This window comes from Zootermopsis nevadensis, unplaced genomic scaffold (genome assembly GCF_977971745.1).
Source record: "Zootermopsis nevadensis isolate Lab colony 2312 unplaced genomic scaffold, Znev_1.0 Znev_ptg000013l, whole genome shotgun sequence".
NCBI lineage: Eukaryota > Metazoa > Arthropoda > Insecta > Blattodea > Termopsidae > Zootermopsis > Zootermopsis nevadensis.
The window spans coordinates 10,815,098-10,836,394 of record NW_028259145.1 but is presented as its reverse complement, the minus strand read 5'-3'; the positions used below and the strand labels follow the sequence as shown (position 1 = coordinate 10,836,394).

Sequence of the window (21,297 nt, the reverse complement as noted above, 5' to 3'; positions counted from 1 at the left end):
TCGTAGGACCTCGACAGGGTCACGTAACATTGTAATACCCCTATGCTGGACGGGGATTGAAGGAATTCCTCCGTCATAATGTGGGGGAGGGGTTAGAAAGGACAGGAATGGGTGTAAAATGACTCTCGAGGGTGTAATTATTGAAGTCACTTTAGTCTGAGCTCACAGCATCTTCCCGACTCCGTTATGTCGGACCGTGTAATATTACGGTGCTGTATTCAGCATTCGGCAACAACGTAAGTGGTCCTATGTGTGCCATTATGCTTGTAAAACTGGCTACGAAACTTCTTGTATTTTTGTTTTAATATCGTATCCGTTACTATCATGTTTTTCGGTAGAAATGGCGGCTGAGGCCTGCAACAATCACATGTACTGTGGTTTCGATGGTTGTTAAGGGGTCAAGAGAGAATGGGGAATGGAGAAAATAAACATAGAATATACAGTGGTACCAAACGTAGCAGTGTAGAACGTTGGTTTCCATTGAATGCCATTTGGTTGTTAAATGTATTTTCATGCAAAGAATCAAATACTACTGAACACTGTATATTAATTCGCGAGCCTAACCACACAGATACCCGTGTTTATAATACTACGCAAGGAACAGGTGCGAAATTGCAACAAAAATTATATCAGCGGTTTTAAAATGCGAATATCAGGCTCAAGAGTAGCATTTTTATTAGGACGCATACTTCATAATGTCATATCAGGACAGGTACTTAAAAGTACCCGCTGTCGACATCAGAACGTTTCGTGCTGATACCATAGTCTTAGTATACATTAACGTGAAAGAATCCTTAATAATAGCTTTAGGTCTATACTATGAGTACACAAAGTTTTAAATCTCATATTTAATTAAATTCGACCAGTTTCCGTGATATCGGCGCTTGTAGTTGAATCAGGGGACAGATAAATGGGTCGTCGGGCACACTTACCTCGTAAATAAGGATCCGTTGGGACCATAATATCAAGCCAGACAATAATTGTAGGCCTGTTAATTTTATTTTTATTTAACCTCATGCTCTGCTTCCATTAGTCTGTCCGTCTCTCCACTTCTAAACTCGATTCTGAACCTCTTGTGAAATTTTAATACCAGACTTTATGTATCACACTTAGCGCTTTGTCATAGGATGCCTCTGATCCGATTTCGTCATCTTCATGGTTTTTGCTTGATGTTCTTCAACTGAAAGTAGAAAAGCGGATCAGTTGATTTTGTACTTCCTAATATCTTTTGCTTATTAGTATATCGGAAAAATTATTTCGTCGAGAGACTGATTTCGTTGTTTTGATAGATAACTACGTCTCTAATACCCTTGAAACCTAAAATATGTCTTCTGGAATGTAAACTGTGTGACTAAGCACTATTTAGGAATTTATTTCGGATTGGACTTTTGAAACTCTTTACATCCTTTGTTCGTCTAATTAAAGGGCTTTAAAATCAAATAATTGCCGTGATGAAGTTTAAAACATACGACGCACATTTTCTAAAAAAAATTTAAAACGATTGTCATGAAGTATAATTCATGTATGTCTGAAGAGATTTCGCTGATACACTTTATAGACAACATGCAGTAGAATACTATATCAGTGGCCAGTAGCTAGTTATTGACACTAAAATAAGGAATATTAAAGGATGTTGTAAGTATTTAGCAGAGCATGTTTAGAGAATTTCTGTAGTTTCTTGACTCTATATGTGGTTTTTGATCATATTGTCGTATTCTATAGCTAGTAATGGCCGACGTTGTAGTTGAGAACCGATGGAATGGCTTTCGGTTTACAAATACATATTATCTTCTGCGTTTGGTCTAACCAGAGTCGAAATTACCGTACGAGATATCTGATATTCTCACAGCGGTGAAGATTTCGATATTGCTCTTTTGGGTTATAATACCGTGGACTTGTAGTTAGATACCATCGATTCGGAGGAACATACCGGATTTACTGCCACCATATTCGTTGCTGAGATTTACTTTTTGTTTGAAGAATGGGGCAGTATGTTCTTCGAAAATGTTGTTGTGTAGCTGAAAGTCTGCAGGAAGCCACAAACCAGAAGATCAGCATCTAGTTTGTCAAGTTCGGAATTTCTCGAGTTGTCGTCCATTCGTGTGGTCAACTCTTAGTTACGTAAGTGGTTATGTGACGGAATGTAGCGTCTAGACCTATATGTAGGCCTGTAAACTTAATTGAAAGTTACTGAAAAGTACACAGACATGAGTAATGGAAAGCCACATTATCGTCAATTAAATTTGTGCAACTCAGCTTGTCGGAACCCCCACCCCACACCCAAGTTTTAATAGCGGCAGAGCCGTTGTGCCACACGAGAAGCAGAAAAGGATGAAGACCCTTCCACCACCATAACGAGATTGTTTGCACACAAATGAAACGACTAGAGGACGTAGTAATCCAATAAATTATGGTTCTGAAGGTTGCAAGAGATTACGTAACAATCTTTATGGAGAGGTAAGGACAGGGCTTGTATTGCGGTTTATCCACTCATGGCTTAGCTGACCACGTCTGAAATAGGCTGTAATGCAGTAAACCCCATGTAAAGTACTCAGAGTTACTTACACCAAATAGGCCTGTTAATTATTAGACAGGGCATTAAATAGCATTGCGAATTGCATACGGTTTTCTTAATATACCCAGGAATGAAACAGCAAATAACGAACAAAAATGTGTATTTCAATAAAATGCTTTACACCTATCTGCAATACATAATGCTTTTCGTATTCCGTGACCTTGAAAAAGTGTTTTTTTAAAGAAAATATCTTACAGAGCCAATCACGTTACACATCGGTCACCAAAAAGCACATAGAAATTATTTATACTTATGTTTCTTTAAATATTCAGTACATCAACAGATGTTAACAATAAATGTCGTAGAACTTAGCGATATATGTTCAGTTCCTGTATAAAAATTTCTGATAAATATAGGCCTACATATATTTAGCATACGATAAGTTCGGATATTATCATCACTTTCAGAACTAAGTTCTTTTTGTAGATATGTTTTTATTTTTACAAATATTGCTTTTATACTTTTCTTTCAGAATATGATGTTTTACTCCGTAACAACACGTTTAGTGTAGAAATAAATAAATCAGTGACCATCGGTACAGAGGCCATTGCGTTCTTCCTACACACGAATTAAAATATAACATCTTATAATCTGCGACGTGACCTAGGGCATATAACCCCTGTTCTTATCCCTCACAATTCTTGTAGCAAGAACCGTAAGTAACCCTTATTTAAATTATTTAAAACGTGCAGTGATATGTGTTTATTTTTGTTTCTAATTTTTAAGAGCTACTTCAATATTATCCTTTCATGTGTCTAGGTTTCCCAAGTGGTCTCTTCCATTCAGATTTTCCGACCAAAATTGTTTTTGTACTATTTTCCTCTCTACCATGCTTGCTGCATTTTCTGCCCATATATTCTTGATATTATCGTCCTAATATTTGGCGAATTGTGAATCTCACATTACGCATTTTTCTCCGTTATTCTGCTGCTTCTCTACTTTAGGTCCAAAGAATTTCAGTAGATAATGTTGTAGATTATTTTTGAAAGTAAAGCTTTAATGAAACAGCAACTTTTATTTGTTTTGCGTACGATTTAATTGTTGTCTAATTTGTCAACAGTTTAAACACCTTGTAATTTACCAAGAAAATAAGCCTCTCATTTTGAGACCGAATGTAATGATATTTACAGATGTTCCTTGCGCATGCGTCGAATATCTTGTTCTGCGAAGTCTTGAGTTTGTCTACTAACCTGGGGCGGACAACTTGTTGGCATGAAATTTCTGTTCAGCAGAGAGACTTGACTGCATAAGCTAATCAGGAGCAATCAGCAAGATCAAAGCTATGGAACTGTGACTTGAAACGAGATATGCAATATTATGTTCGAGGGGTCCTGTGACTTATAAGCCTCTCTAATTAATTACATTCCTGTATGAAAGTTACGGTGCTATGAAATGTAGTTTCAGTTTCGACGATGAAGACCGCTTTTCCGTAGTTCTGGCCAAGTTGTTAAATCCTGTGTGGCGTGTTTATCAATTTGTAGAGATGATGGAGAAAACAGTAATTTGATTCACATACTGAGTAATGGTTAGGTTAGGTTAGATTTCGATCTTGAACTAATTTTTTAAATACGGCTTTTTGAAACTGTACACCTTTAAATGAAAATGTCGTATTTTCAGTTTTACATAGCCTGTAGATAAAAGCCAAAATTCACTGAGGCTAGCTTTATTCAAGTCGGAATTTTTCATATTTCGTGGTTATTTATTAAATATGTGAAGTCTGATATTCAAAGCTCCATGTGGGTAGGTTTGAACCTTTTAAGAGTTGACCATGCGATATAATCATGTACCATGAAATTTTAATTCAGTGTACGTAAGCTGTACTGGGAATATTTAAATTATATTTAAGCACGGTTTCACCATCGTTAATCCATTTCCGGACAGAGCGTCCTTTAAAAATATTACAAGATTTGTATAGGCTGAAGACACCAATCAGATCGCGAATTTCATTACAAAAGTTGAGACTTAAGGTTTTCAGAGCAGTCCGTGCTAACTGTAGAGTCTGGATAGAGAACCGTATCGAAAGATGAGAACTATGAAGATAAATGTAGCGAGTTCTTCCGAAACGTCGGTAAGTGTTACCACCTCCACGCAATGCGATATCCAGAAGATAATTCTTTATTTCTTATTTTATTTTTGTGGCACCTTTCTGGGAGAGAGAGAGCATCATGAAGACAGGAAATTGCATAATGAAGAGCTTTATAATTGGTACTTTTCGCCAGTTATTGTCGTGGAAAAATCGAGGAGGATGAGATTGGTGGGACATGCAGAACACATGGAAGAGTTAAGAATTTTAGTAAGAGACAATTTAAGAGAGGTAGATGTAAATGTGAGGATAATATTAAAATGTAGGCCTATCGTAAATCATAAAAATTCGGTTATGAAAGTATGGACTATAGATTGAAATGAGGACTTTGGAAAAGCCACAAACGTTGCCAGTCGCTGTAGCAATCAAGAGGGAAGCAGACAGCTCTAACTCTGTTCAAAAATTCTGTTGTTGTTGTTGTTATATTATTATTATTATCATTATCATCATCATCACTTTTTTCAGATAACTTCCAGCGAACACACAGATGAATTAAACTTTCCATTGAAACTTCTGGAATCAAGATTTTCCACTTCACAATTTACGGATTGAAGTTTCTGAATATTAAGCAATTTCAGTTGACAAAGAAAGATAGACAGTGTCGTTATTGTAGTAAGATTTTCCACCAGAAACGGACGATAAGACGTTAATTTTCAAGGATTGTCGATGCTGCAGCGCAACAGACTTGCATTAACGCTAGAATGATCACAAGAAGATATCCACTAGAGTCGAACGAACAGCTAGCACTTAAACAAACAGCATTCCTCATGCACTGAAGATTGCGTCTAGGAATTACACTCTTCCTGCATGAATAAAACAATGTATAAAGAAACTGATGGATGACTAGGCATCACTCTGAAATAGCAAAAGGATCAAGAGACTTTGCAGTGCAAATGTGTAGGGCTGTAGGCTTTGCTGTGCAGTCTTCCGAAGATGAATTGTCGTCTGAGATGTTGCATGTGTAGTCCAATAGAAATTTACCGACGTTTTAAAGGTGAAGATTGCTGTATTCTGGGTTATTGCGCCATGTAGTCTGGTAGATTTCTTCGCCGTGATGACGGATGCAGTATGACCTCTGAGACGTTGGAGGAAATCTACCAGACTACATGGCGCAATAACCCAGAAGACAGCAATCTTCAGACTCATCGCTGTGAAAACCTCAAATCCTACATACGTGTTAAAGGTGTTTGCTGCCTCCATCATCAGGGCGATAAAATGGTGAAGGCAGCAAGCATCTCTCAACCCTTGGTAAAATTCTACTAGACTGCACAGCGCAACCTCTCAAAAAAGTCATCTTTGTTCATACCGCTGTAAGAACTTGAAATGTTACCTGTGTCGAGTTTTTGTTTGTCGCTGCGTACGGATGTGGGGTGTCTATGAGACTTCCTGTTTCGTACATGACCCTTGGAAATGAGTTCTTCTATCATTTTGATAGTTTGAAGAATCGATATTTGTTGCGGACTTCCTCAAGAAACTTCAAATCTCATGTACACTTCTCTGCGATTTAATCCTGTCTGCATTTTACTACATTGCACTCCTAGCCCCTAATCTTCTTCAATGTAGGTCTGTCGAACTCGCGAACTTATTTTATGTGGCCGGCTTAGAAATCTTCACTTAGATTGAAAAAAAAATTCTCAGGTACGTTCTCAGCGAAACTGCAGAAATATGCCTGTTAATTTGGCCTTGTCCATCCATATATTGCTCATAACTCGAAAACTTCTGAATGGATTTTCATTGAATTTAAGAGTGGGGAGTTTTGCTGGAATTTGTCAACACTCAAATTTTGGCTAACATCGATCACCAATGGTAAACAGTCTACGTGAATTCCTGCACACGTTATTGCGTTCAGAAGAAAGTGTGGGGGAATCCCAATCCAGATACACCCCCCCCCTCACGCGTCCACGTGGCAGAATTCCCGTCGTGACGTCGTCAACCAACCAGACACCCCTCACATGCAAAGGCCATTGATCTGAGACAAATGTAACGTCTTTGGCACAAAGGTCAGATGCCACGTTTTGGCGGAACAGCCACTCTTCACTGTTATTCTGCTTATAATAGAGCATTAACCAAATTAAAATGTAAAGGAAATAACAGGTCGAACGTATCAAAACTGCTACGGTATGCATGCGTTTCTTAGTTCGATTTGGACTCATATTCCTGGATATTTTGTTGGTTTGTTTAAAATATTTTATATAAGTTTCAGATATTTCTTTCAATGACATTTTTAATTGAAACTTGACTAATACCGTCCAGGCGATTCTGTACGTTTCTTGTGTTCCTATAAGAGTTTTTTGTACAAAACCTCAGCCTTGAAAAGTTTAAAATTGATTAAAGTAAAATAGTACTACTATAAAATAAATCCTTAGATGACAAAAAATTAAAATATCTCTTTAACTGCATTCTACTTTGTATCAAGTTACCAAGCAATAATACACACAATGAATTTTTTATTTATTTAATTTTAGTTTATTTAAGGACTCTTTCAGTGTCTATACTATATAGCGTCGGAGGAGAGGATGTGGAAGGAAGCGGTTATTGCCTAATTGAAGGTATTATCACGGCATTTGTCTGGAGGCACTGAGGGAAACCACGTAAAACCTCAGTCAGGATAGCCGGTCTTCGGACCCAGATATGAACCCAGCACGTGTCGAATACTAAAGCAGAACTAACCATTCCTCTACGACGTTCGGTACACGTACTGGAGATTCCTTGCCACCCGTCAGTATCATTTTTATTTTTATCTTTATGGCTTTGCGTCTATACCTGTTGATAATATAGTGTTTATTTAGTATTGTATGCGTTAGCTTCGTACCGTTGATATTTCATTTTAAATTCTGTTTATGGAAAGTGAAAAATGCGTACATCATTTTAGCCTGAAAATTTAAAGGGAAGAGGTCATCAAAGGCGGAAGTAGGAGGATATCATTGGGAGACGTAATAGAAAAATACGATGTGAAGATTTAGACTGGATTCCAGATTAGGGTTTTCATGTAGGATTTGAGGTTTACACGGCGGTGAATCTGCAGATTGCTGTCTTCTGGGTTATTGCGCCGTGTAGTCTGGTAGAATTTTACCGAAGTTTCATAGGTCCTTGCTGCCGCCATCATCAGGGCGATCATCGCTTCCATCTTGAGTTTTTCACTGCGGTGAGGACTGTTATTATTATTCTGGGTTTTTGGCACCGTGTATACTCGTCTGCATATACCATCGTTTCGGAGAAACATACTGTCTCTATCGTCAAGATTCTTGTGCACAGGACAAAGAATTCTCGGGTTCCACAAAAAGAATAAATATTTTGGCTAACTGATAAAAACGTCGTATATAATTAAGTTAGAATTGGTAATTTATTGTGGTGTTACTATACGAATGTCCCATTTGCATTCATCTTTGGTTTTCACGATCTTTCTGAACCATTATATATCCAAATGTCAGTTTACCTTACTTCTCAGCGTGTAAACTTAAGGAAATAGTATGTGGCATAGTATCAGACATTCCACAATGTTACTACGGGAAACTCCAAAAAAACATTTTCTTATCCATCTTTCATGCCCCAAAACCTGTCATAGGCGTGGTCCTCCAACACGCAGACCTATCGTTGAAGTTAATGAAAAATGTAATCCATAAACCCAAGAACATTTTTCCTTACAGTAGTATCTACAGTGATTATATTCATATATTTTCGTCTAATTGTTACTCATTCCTTCTACATGAATATAAATATCAGTTTGGGCCCGTTCTTCCACCTCGGGTTAGTTGCACCATAAATGTGTTGAATTATGAAACGTGTTGATCAGCGACCAGCTTAGAAAATGTAATTAATTAGCTCATCTGTTTGTGCTAGTAACTATTGTTATCTCAACCGGAATACGTATGTAGTGATAATGGATTGACTTTTTTTTAAAACATCCAAGCAGTTATAACTTCGGACAACGTAAACAGAATCAGAAAGTCGGAATAATTTCTTATTTTGTTATCTATGGGCAGTAACAGATCTGAATCTAGTAAAATGATTTCCATCGCAACCTTTTCGCAATAAATGGGAGTTTTAGATAATTTTTTAAATTTTTTAGGACGACTGGAGCACAGCTCTCATGGAGAGACGGTTTGTAAAAATATATTTCATGCCTACAATCCTCACGCTCCCGATGAACACAATGGGACACAATTATACTGCAAGATAATTACATGAAGTATGTAGGACACAGCCCTAGGCACATAGGCTACACTGCTGCCTACATGATTAGCATATAAATATAGGAAAACGTATTTCCACGGTTTAGGATTTACCTCATTTCTACACATTTCTCAAAATCAGTGTAAACTTCGGTCATTTTTATCAACACCATTGCCATCACATTCTTTTTCATCATTAGCATCAGAAGGCATATTAAACACTCTTAATGCGCTGCAAAAAACTGTAGGCTATTACAAACCTATTTCCTTACATCACAATTATTTTTACATTCTATACTGTCTGGGGCTTATTTAATACACAACGTTTCTTAATTTCGTTCTACTGATTCTTTAGGCGATTGTAATAGTATCGATTTTATTTTCGAGGCCATTGACAACGGTCGGGATCAACTATGAGAATCTTTTTATTACCCTTGTGTGCTAAGCACTAAAAGTTTACTTTCGAAAGTTGGAAAAATTTACGAAAATATTTCCAGCAAGTAAATTATTAAAACAGCAATTTCTGTCGCCCCACATAAAGGGCATATTTTTTCATCCATCCCCCCCCCTCATCCCTCTCAGCTTCCAAATACCCGCTCTGAACCATGCCCATCCCTCCCTCTCCACCCTTGTACAACAACCGATGTAACCCTGTCTACCCCACTCTGATGTCATCTTCCCGTACAACGCCAATGATCTCTTTTCTCTAATTTTAGCAAAAACGTTCTGTCGTTCTATGGCGTTGCATTTCTCCTTTAAAATTTTACACGTCCTGCCCACGCTTCTTCCTTGCGGATCCTGCCAAATATACCCCAACCCCAATTTATCTAATTCCTCTTTTAGCCCCTTAGCCCATCCCCCAATTTTCAAGTTCCTTACCTGCCAGTCGTAGCATCCCCTTACTAAATCCTCCCTGTCCATTTGCAAAATCCTTAACCAAAATTTTGTGACCAACCCTAAAACCTTCCTCCTCCTGCTGTCTCTCCCCTTTATGTGGGGCGACAGAAAGCGAGATTCACATACTATTAAAGTGTACGGAAACCGGGAGGTGGAGGGAACGGCTCCTGAGAAACAAGTGGTTCACCGGTGGTGAAGAGTTGGCCTTCAATAAAATTTTAAGCACTACGAATGACACGGAGGTCAGGGAACTTTCTGTACAAAGTAAGATGTAAAAGGCAGGCCAAAATTAGGAATTTAGAACTGCCACTGGGATAGAAGGCACGAGAGCAATAAGAAATAGTTATGTAAATAGTATTAGGGATTAAGGAATAGTTATGTAGAGTAGCATTAGTGAATAGTTGTAGTAAGAAGTAGTGCTAATAGTGCTACTGTGGCCGTGAAAACCTGGTGTTAGGCGGCCACAGATCTCTGTATATAGTTCTGAATCAAATATATTATTATTATTATATTATTAAAACAGCAGTTTAATGTTGAAAATTTAATATAATGAACTCAACTCTGCGGCTGCTGATGAATAGGAACAACTTATAATTCCAAATATATTTGCAGCTTTGAAGAACTTGGATGAAAATGAAGTCATCAATAGAGTTTAAGGAAGTTTTAGAGAAAATATTAAATCTCTAGGAACATCACTCTAGGTGATTACGAGTTAAGTCAGAATAAACTTTTTGAAGAAGGGTGAACGCTGAATTGTAATGGCTGCAGAATCCAAGATAAATGAATTCTTATAATTTGAAAAGTGAAAAATTATAAAATAGTCGAACTTACAGAAACAGACAAAGGAATGCCTTAAAGACAAAATTAATAAGTTTTATGTAGGCAGAAGTAACAAAAACTGCAGTAAATTATATTGAAATACGTATAAAATAACAGGAAAAACTATCAGTGTAGTATTAAGTTGGTAAAAGATGAGATTTATAATGTACCTTCATTTTCCAGCAATATTTTAAATATCTGTAAAAATATTTTAATAATGTGTTTATGTGTCACGAGGTAGTAGTATTAAGCAGCCTGAAGTGCCTATAGCCGAGCCTAATTTTCTTGTGAAAATTATTGAAAACATGAAAAAATTATGATCGCCAGATTTCGCTGCTTATCAGATTCTGACAGAATTTATTCACGTAGGAGGTAAGATATTACATTCTGCCATAAACATATCAATTCTCATTATAATAAGAAAGTATTGACTCAACAGTGGAAGGAGCCCATAGGCACAATAACATTCCAGGAATATTAGTCTGTTGAGCTTCATGCAATATTTCACCCAGCATTCTTCTCCGAAGGCGAATTGTTGAAGATCATCTGTGTGAATTCCGATACAATAAATTAACTACTCTTCAGACATTCTGCTTTCGTCAGATGCTCCACAGAATCTGTCCAAGTTGTGGACTGTGTAACGCTTCAGGCTGTCTTCTTCAGAGTAGAGTGGAGACTGGATCGCTCACCTCTGTCCGAGAGTCACGTTTAAGAATGCGTGGAGCTTTTCCACATTCCCACACGACTTGACGGCGAATTTCATGACTCAGAGTAATTTACCTTTGCCACACCTATACACGTCCAGGTCTCCAAAATTGCTTCTTTCCCTTCATGTTTTCTTAGAAAAAAATTTGTTTGCATTTCTGATTTCCCCTATGCATCCTGCGTTTCATCCTCCTTGATATTATAGTACTTAATATTTGGTGAAAAGTACCAATTATGATTAACTTCTTCGTAAGTTTAATTTTTTTATGTTTTGTGCTTCCAATTTCTTACGTTCAGATATTGTCCAAAGTAGTTCGTTCTCGAACACTCTGTGTTCTTCTATGGCTTGAGAGACCACAAAAATGTTGGCATTAAATATCATCAGTTATTGATTAAATATTATTAAATAAGTAGTAACCCAAGTTGTCGATGAAGAACAAGAAACAAAATCATTGTTGAATATGCCGTATATATTTTTATTTATTGGAGCGCCGTGAATCTCTGCAACCAAGCGAACAGCGCTGTATGTCGGGCCTGCAGCATGGTAGGCGGAACGCACTCGTCTTCGCTTTAAATATTTGAAGCTGCGATACGTACATGAAGAAAAACAAATACAGAGCACGATTCTCATATTATCCTGCTGCTGGGCATAACTGAAATGGGACATTCGTTAGGAAAGCATTGAAAGCAACTTCCTGCAGCCCACGACTTCCGTTTTATGAAGAACCGGTTAGCTGAGTCAGAACAGTGACTGACTGGATGATAGGGGTTTGATTCCCGACAGGGGTAGAAGATCATTTCTGGCTTCTGCGTCTTGAACGGCGGACAGTTGATTTTTTAATGGTGGATTTTGGTGTTTTCTTTGCGGTACGGACTGGAATCTAAAATATTAGTTACACTTGCTTCCGCTACAAGGGGTTAATGAATTTGTGATGAAATTTCAGTTACTTTTTATCTCCCATATATCAACAGTATCAACATGGCGGCTGTACCTATACAAGTACAAAATACCTCCATAATCACTTCCTGTACTAAAAGTGTCACGTATATAGTTTTGTAACTTTGGCACAAGACTTTTCTTAGGTTCCGGTAGTTCACTTTGTGGGTTCAGATTTATACGCCATAGTCACGGCTTAATTTGCTGCGATCTGATTAAAACTTTGCCTAACCCAATATCTGGAACAGGTGCAACAAAACACTGCTGAACCTTGTTAAAATAAGTGATATTATATTTTTACTGATTGTGTACAATGTACTTCAAATAAGAACTGGCAAACACGCTTAATCATTGCCATGGAATGGCGTGTATAAATTAGATTCAGCCTCTCTGCTAAGCGCTTAGTGTCTTACAGCTGTACATCCATTTGTAATGATTTTTTTTTTAAAATTCTTTGTCGTCGTCCTAGTTAGGGAACTACGTCCCGTAATGTGTATTTTTCTTTGCATTGTCCTAAGTGAGATCTAATATGGACCACGGAATTAGAACAACTGTCATCCTTTCAGGTTATATATTATGTTCTTACTTCGCTTCATCCATTACTTTATCTGCGTGTCTTCTATTCATATATACAGTAGTCTAAACCGTAAAACCCCCACACTTTCAGTTTTTCGTTTCTTATCTAATCCTGTACATTCATTACGCATAATGTCCCCATTGCGATATTATTTCGTCATCGCCTCTTTTAAAAGTAAATGTACGTACTCATCTGTTAATTAGTCTTTGGATTCGCACAACTTTAATTAGAGAACATATACTTTTAAACGTAATATACCTAATTACAGCAAGCGAAGTCCTTCAGCTAAATGAATTTCTACTGCTAATGCAATCATTACCACCTCAGAAATCTTGAATAGTGATTGTGTGTCATTTGCTCTCATGTTATATTTTTAATGACTAATTATTTTAATGTTCAACTTATTTCTTCCGGACCGTTTTGTACATTTAAGCACTGTTTAGTTTATTTTTCTTATTGCATTTGTTGTATATTTTCTATACTGTACTGACCTACTTTTATTCCGTGAGGAGCAAGGTAGTCTTATAGCATCACCGTTCTCTCTGTGTGCGCCGTTTATATGCCTTCTTTTAAGGTTTGAACTAGTTAACCGATTTTCACTAAACTTGGCATACCACCGAAATCGGTAATAATAGTCATGCAGGCGTAAAAATAGGAGCGATATTAGCGACACTTTACGTAGGGGCATGAAATGTGTGTGATAATGTGTCATTATAAATATACAACATTGTCACAATATTTTTCTTGTAGAATATTAACAACAGCAATTTGTTATTTAATGTAAAGTTATATTATGTACTTCACGTTAAAATCTTGTTCATCTTTTATAAATTTCTTGTACATTTAGAAAAGTAATAACTTCTTTGTGCTGACTTTCTGAATTCTTTTCTTTCTTTTACTCGTGTCTCTGAGGACTTACACCATTTTCGCCCTGACACGGTCGAACTGTAATCAAGTGATAAAGAAGCCATATGCCTACGAAATTTATGTATTTCCTCTAGACAGAGTTCTCTTTTGGGTAAATGTAAATTTTATAACTACGTAAGTCTGAATTTTACTAAAAAAAAAAAGGAAATTAAAGATAAATCTCCAAACTGTGCGTTTTATTTTAACGTAATACCATCGTCACCTTTTCTTGGTCTTCTTTTGAAATCTGCATTCGCGTTTCAGCTTCATAAAGCCGTCCACAGATCTTCCGCGTAAGTACTCTTTTGCATATCAGCTACAGTTTTAAACGTTTTACCACGAATGGAGTACTTTATAGAATGCATAAAACAATTTTTAATTAAATATTTAAGTTTATGCCCTCTATTATAAATAATCTAAACATTTGGTGTTTACATTATGACAAAATATGTATTTTAAACTTGTTACGCCATGTCTTTACGTCTAAAAGTACAATTTATTTCCGTTATTTTTAAACATTTGCACAATTGCATAAAATGAACACCAATAGGGATTATTATGTCTGTCCGCACGTTTCAGCTCCTGAACCACTGCACGGATTTTTATTAAATCTCGTACGTTTCTTTGTAGTTTATTTTCCTGTAGCTATTGTTATGCAGTTGCAGACATTAGTCTCACTTACATTTTGTAATTTATGTAAATTTTTAAAGGTAATTTTTTATAGAATGCTAAATAACACTGAAGCTGTTAGAAATCAATATTTTTTTACTTTTGTACTGATGAAAAGTAGCTAATAAATTCTTTGAAAATGTTGTAAAGAATTCAAATATTTTTTGGACGACGGTAACAAATCAAAATTACATTCATAACGAAATTAATATCAGATTAAATTCAGGCAATACTTGCTACAATTCATTTTAAAATCTTTAGTTTTCTCTTCTGCTGTTTAAAGACGTAATTGTTAAAACACACTTAAGTATGGGTGTGGAACCTTATATCTCAGAGGACAGAACACAAATTGAGGGAGTCTGAGAACAGGGTGCTTAGGAGAATATTTGGACTTAATAGGGATTAAGTGTGTCATTGTCCTTGATTTGATCATCCTAATGATATTTTGTGAAGGATACAAATTAGAAGATCCACGTTTGAAGTGAGGTTTCCTTTAACCTGCTGTTTCTTCTTTCTCTCTTGTCCAAATATCCTCTCAGCACGCTATTCTCAGACATATTTATTGAGAATCATACAAATCTGAACAGGGCTTAGACTCCCAAAACAAAACGTAGATTATATTAAATACACGACTACTTTCAGACAATGGATAATGAGCAGCGTAATATTTGCGGTGTATAATATCCACTTTACACATTTATCTTCGCAGCGAATATATTCTTAAGCACCCTATAGTACGGGATTATTGTCAGCACGAGGACGTATAATATAATAAACTAGGCCTTTAGTATTATGAGACTCACATCCTGTTGTCAGGAACAATGGCGTTCTATATACATAGTCTGCTCCAACTAATCCTTGTTCGTGGTTAGAATTGAATGCGAGATCTGATAAGACACAATCATCAACATCATCATCATCAGTTCACTTGACGATACAATAATTGGGAACCTACCTCATTTCACCCATACTCGCTGTTCAAGCTAAATAGGACGTATCTGCCTTGACAATAGAGGCTTGTAAGTCTTGTGCTGGGATGCTAATATAAGGAATTTGCCTTCACTAGTGGTTATCGTTTAGCTCATTACACGTTTTACATTCTTCACTGACTACGCATTTTCCATATATCTTTAGATCTCATATTCCCATATTATGACATGTAATATTTTAGCTCGAGGCTTGTAAAATAATCTGTTTTAAACATAAATTTATATACGTCTTACGTCTAATATATTTCGGTTATTATATGTAAAATGTTATGAGCCGCGGCAGCCTAGTAAATTGGCAGACTACGTACTTGGTTCGATTCTCCATAGTGTAAGGACTTGTTATTTTCACTACCTCGTTAATGTCGCCTCTGAGATATACATGGTCGCCTGTACCGTGTGTTCTGGGGGCGGCCGAAACACGAAGCTGACCATTCGCTTTTTCAATACATTGCTGAGGTTAAGAATGCATGGGTTTTTACCTCCTTGTCCTTACATGTCTTTGTGGTGTGACGATCAAGTACAGTTTTACATATAATTTCAGGAACCGTGGTAATTTGGTCAGTGTCTGGGTTTCGTTTCCTGTAATATTTCTTAATATTTTTCTTTATTCCCATGTGCACAACGGCTCCACGGTCTGGCCATTCACTTGTCCGATGGGTGCCAGGCGCCTTTACTTTACTTTAAATTCAACCGGAGCTTGTAATTGATCACTCACCTACGTTTATTTTTTTATATTACTGAGGAGAATATTTGTATCTCGACGGGGAGAACTTACAAGAGGCTAAAGAATGCTGCACACTGAGGTACTCGTAATTTGTTCTGTTCAATAAATATTATCTATTTTGATGATCGAACCCGGAAAGATGAGGTGGACGGTGCATATAGCATGCATAGGAAAGATATGTGCTTGCAGAGGTTTGGTTGGCAAGCCGATAGACCACTCGGAAGAACTAGGCGTAGATTGGCTGATTATTCCTAATGGATGTTGAGGGAATAGTGTGTGAGGGTGTGGAGTGGATTAATCTGGCTGAGGGTATGGATTGGTGGCGGGATTTTGTGAACACGATGATGAACATTCCGGTTCCATAAAAGGCGAGGGATTTCTTGACTTGTTATGCGACTTTAAGCGTTTCAAAAAGTTCTCTGTTCTGTGAATTTAGTTAGTATGTTAGTTATAAATCTTGGAGCTTTACTTCAAAAACGTCCATATCTTTTTTTCAGCTTCTTAGTGGATCCAAGGTTAGAACAAATCTGAATAAATTAGGACTAAGAACATTAAAATAGTAAAGGAATACTGAGGTGGACCTATTTGTTGAACAAATTTGCGTATAAGAACAGTTTTCGCTGAAGTTAATATTTGTTTCTATGTTTACTGAAGACCGTTTTAATTATTATTGCATTAAGCTCGTTCTCTGACAGGAAACTAATGTAAAATTAATTTCCTTTAAAATTACCCCCGGTTATGTACAAAATGCTGACGTCTGTTTTAGAGTCACGCGGTTGTCATAAGAAGGATGTAATCAAAATTTGCTTAAGTAGAGAAACACACACACGTACTTTTTGCTGGTGTTGTTGAATAAGGGTGAGTGTAGTTTCATTTTGAAGAATCCGTTTTATGATCTTTTGCAGGGTTGTCCAAACTACCTTTCGCGAGTAGGGCATGTAACATGTTTTCGCTGTAACGATGTGAAACAGTAAACATACATAAGAGACTATATTCATTCTTTAAATACATTATCGTGAAATTTCGTTACTTTTAGGATTATAAAGCGAGTTAGATTAGAGCTGCCTACCACGAACGATTGATCGAAACCTCGGTAGACATTCAGCCTACAAATTACACGTTACCTACTGATCGAGCTTGTCATTTCTGAAATGGAACACACATTTTAGTACTGTCTTTCGGAGCGGAGAATTCAATTGGCTTTCAAACAGAAGAACCCATCTGCGCAGGCGCAGAGCCGTTGTAATATGCGATAAAAAAACATCGATTGACACTCAGTTCTCCGATAGTTTCCTATCTTTTTAGTGTTTGGTCTTATTCTTGTGTTTTTAGTATTTCATAGTTCGTACAGAATTTATTATATTAGTAGCTTCACTGGCAACACACCAATAGTGTCAAATACCACGCAGCTTTCTCCAGCAGTCGAAACATTTTTAGTAAGAGTCAATGTTTTAGGACAACATTCATCATGGCGTCACTGTTTCAAGGTCGTGTTAAATCTCCGCCCAAGCAAACATTACTTTTCACACACTACATTCTTGGCGTGCACGCGTTTTCAATAAGCTTAAGTCAAAGGCGGAATTTTACTAGACCCTTACTTAAAGAGATCTTGTTCCCACGTGTTTAGCACCATGTTCTTGAAGCGTCTGCTTGTAAAAGAAGCATTTGCCCTGTTTTTGTCCTCTCTGTGACGTCACAAAGCTTGCGTAAGCCTCTCATTCATTAGTAGGGAGAAGTCTTCGTACTTCGTATCGTCCTTGTTTACCAAGTGCCGTGTCTTCCACTCTTCGACAATCATTCCCGGTTTCTGTGTTGAGCTCCGTAAAAACCAACCACTCGTACTGCCTCGGAATCATCTTTCCCCTGTGCTAACCTGAGTGTTTTCCAGCTTCCCTCGACTACTAGCAAGTCATAGCGAAACGTAACGGAAAATAAACGTTGTTGCTTATCTCAGGGGTGAGTAAGATTTCTTGTGAGTATGAAATTGATCTCGGTGGCTGTTGGGTCGTACACAGTCTTTGACAACACAAATTCTGGGATCGCGAGTTCGTGTTCCGCTCGGTTATGAATGTCTGAAAATATTTATTGTTTCAGAAGTCAAATTTGAATTTTAAGGGGACCAAATAGGCCTGTAACCAGTAGACACTATCCAACTGCAGGTCTATGATGTATCAACCATTGTCACAAACCTTTCGAGAATCCTCACACGTTGCATTCTATAAATCACTTTTTTTGACTCGGGACACCCAAAATGTTTTCTAAGACGCGGTTCCCAAAGTGGAAGCCGCAACCCGCAAGGGCCGTGATGATATTAATGCATTTCCGCTTTTTCGTGGAGAATCAGCTCCAAATAGACAATCAATAAAAACAGACTGAACTGATTCACAGACGGGTTTGAAACTCACAGCACGTAAATGTATAGCCTTAGTGGAATTATTAAGTCTATTTAAGAATATGATATCGAGTGGACAAGCATATAAAGTCAAATACTGATATATATTGAAAATAAAACCAAATATACTTCCTACTGATTTTTATATGTAACTTATATTTGTTCGTAATACTCATTTAATTGAATATTTGTATTTAATTTTCTCGACATACTTAATAAAAATTTCTTTAGTATCCCGGAGAGGACAGATAACGAATGTACGTTCATAACAACCTCCGTCATGTTTACCTTGACTTCCTACAAGTCCTAAACGCTTATTGAATTTCATTTTGACTTGGCTCACGCTACGTCTCATTCGTCTGTTACGTACAGGGGTTGAAGGGTAGTGGGAAGTGGGAGGGGGCAGTGTACAGAGAAATAAAAAAAGTTCCGCTTTTCCTCTACATCGACCAGGGATCTGAGAGGAGACCATGTTATGGTAACAACAGTTGAGACGAACCGACTCAGCCTTTAATTTAATATCAGAATCAACAGGATTCAATTACGAACTGCCCTGGGCTTTGGATGCTTTGTACCCATGGCAACAGCTTGTAGGGTAGAACAGACAGAGAGGAAGCAACTACGTATTTCAGACTACCGAATTGTGACATGGAAGTACGAATTGAAGAGGAAGGAAAGATACGGATAATTATCCGTAGGTGTGGAAGACAAGTACGATAATGGAGATCAGTTTGGATACACACAATAGAAAGTCGTCATCGAAATGGGAAAGGAAATTTCTACAAATTAGAGGAAACGTTGAATTACTAACATTCGGCTGGAAACCTCCTTCTGACAAATTTGTTGTAAGTTTGGTTTCTATCGTTTAATGATGCGTTATTTTGCTACGGTTACTTGTTCTTTAGACAACTTTTTTTGTGGCTTCAACGTTTTTCGATGCTGTAAGATAGACACAATTAAAATGAAACGATTGGACCACGACATTTTATTATTCGCGATGTCTCGCTCTCTGCTATTAAAAATTATATATCGATGAAGTTGTCTATTTCAAGTGAACTCTTAGCGGATGTAAGAATTTAAATTAAACTACGTGAGATTATAGATGTTCACTGCGGTGAGGATAATGTTCATCGGAGTTTAGGCTCCTTGTAGGATGAAAAACGTTGAAGAAAAACCTGTTGTCTCCATCTTCAGGGCTGGCGAGTGTAAACGGCTCTAAACCCTGTAGAAAAACATTATGGATTTAAAATACGTTTTAGTCAGAGACTGGCCAAGTATCGGTTAACAAATGAAGCCCGTAAATTTGGATCTAGCTTGTGATAATTTGTTGCTTAATCAGCTGTCGCTGTTCTTTTATGTTTATGGAGGAATGATGGAACGATTATCAGCAGGGGAAAACTGAAGATATCGAAGCAGTGTCAGTCTGTCCGCCACGAATCTCACTAGCTACAGACGGTGTGATAACTAGTGATCTCTAAAACCTCAGGATGATATAATAGAATCGCCCTGATGACGGAGGCAGTATGACCTCTGAAACGTTGGTTAACATCGACCAGACTACACAGCGCAACAACCCAGAAGACAGAAATCTTCATACTCATCGCCCTGATGACGGAGGCAGTATGACCTCTGAAACGTTGGTTAACATCGACCAGACTACACTGCGCAACAACCCAGAAGACAGAAATCCTCATACTCATCGTCCTGATGACGGAGGCAGGATGACCTCTGAAACGTTGGTTAACATCGACCAGACTACACAGCGTAACAACCCAGAAGACAGAAATCTTCATACTCATCGCCCTGATGATGGAGGCAGTATGACCTCTGAAACGTTGGTAAACATCTACCAGACTACACAGCGCAACAACCCAGAAGACAGAAATCTTCATACTCATCGCCCTGATGATGGAGGCATTATGGCCTCTGAAACGTTGGTTAACATCGACCAGACTACACGGCGCAACAACCCAGAAGACAGAAATCTTCATACTCACCGCTGTGAAAACCTCAAGTCTTATACGAGAATAATAATAGAATAGTTTCACAAGTATTTTGTTATTGTTATTATCAACTATTAATTTAGCCAGTGTGCAGTAGGTATGCGGACTGGTCGATATAAATTCGATTTCCGGTAAAGCGTTAAGAATATCTTATTCACCGTTTTGACAAAAATCTGTGGTTTTGAGAGCCTCTGATTGACAATACCCTTTTTAATATTTCATGTTATATATCATATTACATACCCTGTTACGTCACTTGCCTCTTAAACACATGATACCTTCTTAAAATATTATTCATTAATGGACTTGATGTAGTTCTGTGTTTGTTATTAGTTATCTGTTGTGGAATTGTGTGAGCTATGTAATCGTTAGTCTGTTGTGTTACTCATTTTAATGATATTTCTGTCGATACATTGACGCACGTTTATTGCTTTACAGGTATTACTGTATTATAGTTAGGTTCAATTATTATATTTGAATTTATTGTTGTTACAGGCCTAAGATAATCATCACAATCATAAAATATTTATCAGTGCTTACTAGTCATATTCTTAGGTAATGTCTTGTTTAAGAGGTCATCGTCAACATCATCGTCATTCTTATCATTCGTACACAAAAAAACAAAATTCTTCCGTCCCACCCTATTTCCACCAAACGGCGCGTTATTGGGAGGGGGGAGGTAACACGAAAAATATTCCTCTTGGAGAGAGATAACCCTGGGAATATTTTTTATTTTAAAAATCAGGCCAAGGAATGTCAAAAACACTTATAGGCTACGTCAGGTAAGACACTACCCTATTGTTCCCAAATAGTGCGTCGTAAAAAATATAAAATATATAATATTTATTG

At 37.3% G+C, this 21,297-nt stretch overlaps 1 protein-coding gene across 13 annotated transcripts in view; it reads left to right on the top strand.

The window, feature by feature from the left end:
• LOC110830769 (uncharacterized) overlaps positions 1 to 21,297 on the top strand; it is a 1,002,197-nt gene that overhangs the window by 848,764 nt on the left and 132,136 nt on the right. Inside the window, exon 1 of one of the 13 annotated variants that reach the window (XM_087348635.1) lies at positions 17,923 to 18,009. The exons of the other annotated variants lie outside the window; for them this stretch is intronic. The gene's annotated coding sequence lies outside the window, so the exon portion shown is untranslated. Of the gene's footprint in view, positions 1 to 17,922; positions 18,010 to 21,297 lie in introns of those variants that run through there. 13 annotated transcript variants of the gene reach the window in all.